General features: G+C 40.8%; 1 pseudogene; it reads right to left on the reverse strand.

Annotated features, from left to right (window-relative positions):
- Nucleotides 1–6,856: 6,856 nt before the first annotated feature.
- Nucleotides 6,857–7,029, reverse strand: LOC140312490 (U2 spliceosomal RNA; annotated as a pseudogene).
- Nucleotides 7,030–7,616: the final 587 nt, after the last annotated feature.

Here is a 7,616-nt window from a genome sequence, read left to right on the forward strand (position 1 = left end):
CTCAGCCGGAAAAGGGTGGAATGCTCTCTCCGGGTCGGGAATGAGATCCTTCCCCAAGTGGAGGAGTTCAAGTATCTCGGGGTCTTGTTCACGAGTGAGGGACGAATGGAGCGGGAGATTGACGGGCGGATCGGTGCGGCGTCTGCAGTGTTGCGGGCTCTGCACCGACCCGTCGTTGTGAAGAGGGAGCTGAGCCAGAAGGCGAAGCTCTCTACTTACTGGTCAATCTACGTTCCCATCCTCACCTATGGTCACGAGTTGTGGGTAGTGACCGAAAGAACAAGATCGCGAATACAAGCGGCCGAAATGGGTTTCCTCCGCAGGGTGTCTGGGCTCTCCCTTAGAGATAGGGTCAGAAGCTCAGTCATCCGGGAGGGGCTCGGAGTAGAACCGCTGCTCCTCCGCATTGAGAGGAGTCAGATGAGGTGGCTCGGGCATCTGGTTAGGATGCCCCCTGGGCGCCTCCCTGGGGAGGTGTTCCGGGCACGTCCCACTGGGAGGAGACCCCGGGGAAGACCCAGGACACGCTGGAGAGACTATGTCTCTCGGCTGGCCTGGGAACGCCTCGGGGTCCCCCCGGAAGAGCTGGAGGAAGTGGCCGGGGACAGAGACGTCTGGGTTTCTCTGCTCAAGCTGCTGCCCCCGCGACCCGACCCCCGGATAAGCGGCAGATGATGGATGGATGGATGGGTGTAAGCTTACACGGGACAAGTGAAGACTTTGTCATTTTAAGAAATTCCCACCAGGCTGTCAGAGAGGTGCAGATGTTAATGCTTTTGAAACATTTGTGATTTTTTACGTTTTGACTAATAAGTGTCAGGTCAGAGATTTCCAGATTATCACACAATGCTTGTTCTATATTTATCCATGGTTCATCTATTGGGCTAAGTTTAAACCATTTTGATATATACTGTAACCTATTGGCTAAGGAATAGTGCTGAAAATGAGGTAAATCTAATCCACCACTTTCCTTGGTTTTCTGTAGCGTTTTTAAACTAATATGTGGTGGTTTGTTTTTCCACAGAAATTTGGAGATGCATGAATCTAGTGACTTAAACCAAGTAGCAGATGGTTTTATTGGGATCATTGAGAACAAATAGTTAACTTTTGGTAGTATCATCATTTTAATGGTTGTAACTCTCCCCATAAGTGATATAGGTAAGGACTTCCAACGAGAGAGATCGTCCTCTACTGTCTTTGATAATTGCACATAATTTAGCTTTGTTATCTCTGAGAGCCTGGAGGAAATGTTTATGCCTAAATATCTAATATTTCCTGACTGTAAAGTGATCGCTGGTATATTCTGGACTCTACAGTTAATGGGCAGACCAGTTGATAGAGTAGTCAGAAAGTGCTGAGAATTTATTTATGAGTGTGATCGCGTGAGTGAGAGACGTTTGAGAGTTCTGAAGGAAAAGTAAAACATCATCAGCATAAAGACTTATTTTATGCTCAATATTTTGGGGTTGGATGCCTTTAATATTTCTATCTTGTCTGATAGCAGCTGCTAAAGGTTCGATGAAAATAGCAAAAACTGAGGGAGAAAGTGGGCAACCCTGTCTTGTACCTCTCTGCAGACTGAAGTTTGGAGAGGTTTGATCATTTGTCCTAACACACGCATTTGGGGAGCTATATAATATCCTTATCCAGTTGATGAAGTGTGACCCAAACCCAAATTTGTTTAATGCTGCGAATAAAAATTTCCAGTTCACTCGATCAAATGCTTTTTCTGCATCTAGAGAGACTATTGTGGTTTCCAGGTTGTTGATGGTAGAATAGTCTATGAGATTAATTAGCCTGCGAGTGTTAGTGGATGAGTGTCTACCATTTATAAAACCTGTCTGGTCAGGATGTATTATAAGTGGAGTTATTTTTTCCATTCTTTTGGCAAGGGCTTTACAAATTATTTTGAGGTCTGCATTTATTAGAGATATTGGGCGGTAGCTGGATGGAAGTATGGGGTCTTTTCCTGGTTTCTGTAGCAAGATAATGTTAGCAGAGTTCATGTGTGGGGATAATCTTAACTTGTAATACCATTATGTGAAATGCAGATGCCAAAACAGTCTAAAATTCTTTGTAGAACTCTGCTGGAAAACCATCTGGTCCCGGGGCTTTGTTACTAGGCATATGTTGAAGGGCTTCATGGAGTTCTCCTATTGAAAGAGGTGAATCCAGAGCCATTGCCTGTTCGGTTTGTAATTTTGGAAGGTTGATATTACTAAGAAACTGATCTATGTTACTGTCTGATGGATCATTTTGTGATGAATATAAGGTTTTATAGAAGTCCCTAAAAGCATTGTTGATTACATCGGGGTCATGGGTGACATTTCCTTTTGAGTCTTTAACAGAAGTGATTGTTGTTTTCTCTTTGTTTCTCTTTAGTTGGTTAGCTAGGAACCTTCCAGATTTATTGCCGTGCTCAAAGTTCTCCAAGCGAAGTCTTTGTATCAGAAACTGTGTTTGTTTATCAATAATTTTGTTTAATTCAAGTTTAGCTTTTCTTAGTTCATTCAGTGTGTGTTCCTCTTTGGAGGTACTGTAGACAATTTCTAATGATTTAATCCTGAGTTCTAAATCTGATATCCTTGAACTTTCCCTCTTTTTCTTATTTAATGAAAAAGAGATTATTTTGCCTCTCATAACTGCTTTTCCGGCTTCCCAGAGAGTACAAGCTGACATTCCTGGCAGGTCATTATTTTCTAAATATACAGACCATTCCCTTTTGAAATAATAAATAAAATCAGGGTCTTTTAGTAATGATGTATTAAATCTCCAATTCCTAGCTGGTGGTGTAACTCTGTCATTCTTCAGTGTGATAGAAACTGGAGCGTGATCACTGATAGTGATGGGCTGGATTTTGATGTCTGAAATATCCCTCATCAAGGAACTGCTAACTAAGAAATAATCTATTCTTGAATATGAGTGGTGTACCGGTGAGAAGAAGGTGTATTCTCTAAGAGTGGGGTGGTGGGAGCGCCAAGCATCACAAAGACCAAAATCTTTCATATACTGTTTAACAATATTCGTGGACTGCCAGTTCCGCTGACTTCCTGAAGTACTGAGTCTGTCTACTCCTGAGTCTAATACCATGTTAAAGTCCCCTCCTATGATGAGTGTGTTATCTGAGTGATCAGAGAGTGAAGTGAAAAAGGAGTGAAAAAATGAGGGGTCATCCACATTTGGACCATATATATTTGCAATGCATAAATTCATATTTTGAATAGATAAATTAACTATTAGAAATCTACCTTCTGGATCTATAACTGTGTTGTTTACGGTGAAATTTACTCTTCTATTTATCAGAATGGCTACACCTCTTTGTCTGGAGTTGTAACAGGCTGAGCAAATAGATACAAATAGATAGTGATAGTTAACAGACTAAACAGAAGAGATCTCTCTACTTGTTAATATTTGTATTCTGCTAAGGTTTCTTCTCTTTTTCTTTTTTTTCTTCATCATGTCAGTTGATGACTGTGTTTTGACTGTGGGAGTACAAATGGTCTTCCATACCTTTTCTCAAATGGAGTTCATCTTGTGCTAGTTGGAGGATGCATTTTTAGGATGGTAAACAGTAAACCCAATATTTCCCATTTCTTCCATGATTTTTTTCAGTCTTGACTTAATTATTCCATTGTGTCTCTCCACGAAACCTGCTGATTGTGGATGATATGCACAGTGGTTTCTAAGGTCTATTTTAAGTTCTTTGCCATCAGTGAGATGACATTGTTTACAAAGTGTGTCAAATTATCACTGAAGATCTTTTCAGGAATTTCAAATCTAGAAATGATTTATTTTACCCGTGCTTTTGCTACTGAGAGTGCATCTGCTTGTGCACATAGAAATATTTCAGTCCATTTGGTAAAAACCTCTGTTGTCACTGAGCATAATCATTTCCCTTAACATTAATTTAGTTCAATGAAATCTACACAATAATGAAATAATGAAATCCAAACAAATATGTTGAAAAAGATATACTGGCTTAGGGAATTATCTTCGTTTTGGTCTTAGATTGCCCTGTGCATTGTATTTTGCACATATTTGACCTGCTAGACAAAACTTTATTCATTTATTTATTCTAAAAAAAAAATATTTCAATAATTAGTAAAACCATATGCTGTAAAAACCTTGTTCATTATTGCTTCCATCCCTCCTGTTGAGACATGACATGGTCCATGGCTCAATACTGCAGCATATTTAAACAAATTCTTTGGCAGTATGGTTTTCCTTCCGGTCATTCATACGAGTCTATCGTAGATGGCAATTGAATAACATCTAATAATGCTAAAATATTTGTAGTTTATACATTTAGTTTATACATTTAGCTGTGGATGTCAACATACCTGTTTTTCCAATGCTGTACAGTTGAGAAGGCATACTGACTGTCAGTGTAAACGTTAACAACCTTTTTGTTATTTAATTTACAAGCTTCAGTTAAAGCTACCAATTCGACTGCTTGAACAGAGTAATTTTTTGGTAGTGGTTGTTTTAAGAAAACTTCAGTTTCTGTTACTACTGCAAATCCTGTAGCATTTGTGCCATCAGGGTTTTTTGCTTGACCTGTTGAATAAATATAGTTATTTCTGCATTTTCATAATGTATATCAGTTAAGTCTGGCCTGGGTAACACACTGATGGTTATTTCTGACATGCAATCATGAGGCTTTCCATCTGTGGGGTAGGTAGCAGTGTGGATGGATTAAGTGTAGCACATCTCTCAACAACAAGGTGTGGCTGTGAAAGAAGAACAGTTATGTAGGAGAGATGTCTGGTAAAGATATTTTGTTAAGTAACCATATCACAGCCACTGCATGAGGTACCTTAAGTGTTAATTGGTGAAATAACACCATAATTGTTGATGCCTGCACTGCCAAAGGCTTCTGGCCATTGATTCAAAAATACGATCTCGTCACTTTTTCCCCCTTTCAGTGGACACTGGCCCCTAATTACCGCAATTCAGCAGGGGGTCTTTCATTAGGAGTACTGGACTCCCCCGTGCACGGTTTCAGCTCCGACCCTGGACGGCGGAAAAAACGTCGAGATCTGGTTTGAGGACCCAATTGTTGAGAAAATTCTCTCAATGAGACTCAGAGTTGCTGGAGTCAGTTAATGCAAAGGTTTAATCTTGCAGCAAGCTCAAGAATGTGTGTGTGTATGGGTGTATGTGTGCGAACGTGTGTGTGAGTTTGTGTGTGTGAGAGTTTAAAGAACCTGTTATCCACAGGCAGGTCTTAACTAGTATGGCACGGGTCCAGCCTGTCTCATCTTTTTTGGAAGGTCCAGTGCTCGGCCGTAACCCTTCTGTCTGTTTGGACTCTCACATACATTTGGTTAATCATAGAAAAACGAAAACAAAACTTTTTAGCCCCTTAAATTCATAAAACAGACATGGTGCAGTTATTTCCATTCTAGAAAATAAGAGTAATCACCACCATTCCTATAAAATCTGGATATTCTAACAATCTGAATCTTTTTTAAATGTTCGATGAAGCCCTTTGCTGTTCTGTTTAGAGACTCAGCTGATCATAAACCAAGTTTTGCTCTTGAACCAAGCTTCTAAACTATTCACCTTTTTCATTTCTCAGTTAGTATTCACTTTAAAACTGATTAAAAGAAAAATTAAATGAATGCCTATCAACAAATGTGGGATCTAAACTCTACTGCTTCCTCTAAAATAATTTCCTTTCTCAATTCAGAAATGTGTGTGTGTAAGTCACAACACCCGTGACACCAAAACGGCTTTCTTTTCTCTCTTTTCTCTACACTCTGCACTGTGAGCACACACACCAAATCAGAAAGGCTTTTTTCTCTCTTTTCTACATTATGGACTGTGGGGACACAAAACCGCTCTCTCTTTTTTTTTTTTTTGATTGTGTGCCAGGGCGTTGTCTCACGTATTAGATTATGCTTAAGATACGAATGGGTTTATCAGTCACATCAGAATCCATACATACCGATCCTCCCGTAATAAAATGGTCGGATCTTATCAAACACACTTTGTTTCTTGTGACAATCAAGTCAGCGAAACAACGTATACACGTCAAGACACTGAATCAAGTTTGCCACAAGAACTCATAAGTTTGGCAGTATTGCTCTGCCGTCAGCAGTCATACACCCATTTTATTTTTGTGAGACATGTGCAGGCACCTGTTCATCTACTGTTCTATCACTATAAATTAGTTTATCTATTATCAATAAGGATACTTCTACAACTACTATCAAAGTATGTCCGGACTTCTTATGTTGTCAGTTGCTATATATAAATAAGTGGGTAGCTACTGACAAGCATTAAGCATGTCACACAGCCCAAACATATAAAATTTCAGGACACACCACACAGTTAACAACCAGAGTGAAGCGTGTCAAAGCCCAAACATTCAACAGGACACTTACACAACACATTCAAATCAAACAGTCAGACAACATACAAGAACATATACCCCAGCCGGCATTGCTCCCTGCCTATTTTCCTACAGCTCACTATGTGTGCGCACACCTTTATTCACAAACTGTTCAACTTATACTCTTTTACCGAAGCTGCTACAGCTCGATTGGCCGAATACCCTTAGATCCTATTTCGGTGAATTTGACATCTGCCTTACATGTCTTTTACTCTGTGCAAAAGACAAGGCAGCAACAAAAACACCACGGGAACACCGTATTGAGGCTTTGTTCTGACCGCTCATTCGGTGTCGCGTTTCTTTCAAGCAATTCTCCCGGTTAACCCGCACTCGGCTCGCTCCCAGAGCCGTGTTAAAGTCTACTTCGCATTCACTCTCTTTTCTCAGCAGACAAAGTTTCATCTTGGGCTCCCTGAAACTTCCATCCTGCACCGCTGTTTGCTTTTTCACAAGAGCAGAGAAGAGCCCACCATTCCCAGCGGCACTGCAGTACCGGGTCGATGCTTGGAGTGAACGGAGCAAGCTCCTTTTTCAACTCCTATTGCTAAAAATCCATTTAATATGTAGTCCTCGTATAGAGTATCTGAGAACAGATACTACACTTGATCTTAGCCAAAAGGCCGAGAAGCAATAACTGTCCACTGGTTCACGTCCGAGGGCCCTTCCTGGCACAATGCGCACTTGTAGCGGTGTTCTTTTTATGGCCATAGGTGGCCAGAGTGTCACTTTGCACCTCCGCCCAAACGCTGCACTGAGCACTCTTCAGCCCTCTTAAATGGTATAACTTTGCACTCCCGCACGCTCCAGCGAGCACCATTCAAGCAACAACTTTGCACTCCAGCTTCGAACATCGGCACAGTCGCAACAAGAATGTCTGACTAAAGTTTGTAAAAAGCGGGTAAGACAAGGTTCGTATGCCCGAATATACACCATCAACAGCAGGAGTGGATGTGTTCGGCTACAAGAAGGTGTGAACGTCCAACCAAAGTTTGTAAAAAGCAGTTAAGAAAAGGTTCGAATATCCAACCAAACATAATCAAAAGCGGGAGCAGAGCTGTTCGACTGCAAGTAGGTGTGAATGTCAGATCATAATTTGCAAAAAGCTGATGAGAAAGGGTGAGAATGCCCGACTATACACCATCAAATGCGGGAGTGGAGTTGTTTTGCTGTGAGTAGGTGTGAATCTCCGACCATAATTGCTGAAAAATGTGTTAGAAAA

This window comes from Leuresthes tenuis, unplaced genomic scaffold (assembly GCF_036924035.1).
Source record: "Leuresthes tenuis unplaced genomic scaffold, fLeuTen1.0.hap1 SCAF_7, whole genome shotgun sequence".
NCBI classification, from domain to species: Eukaryota; Metazoa; Chordata; class Actinopteri; order Atheriniformes; family Atherinopsidae; genus Leuresthes; species Leuresthes tenuis.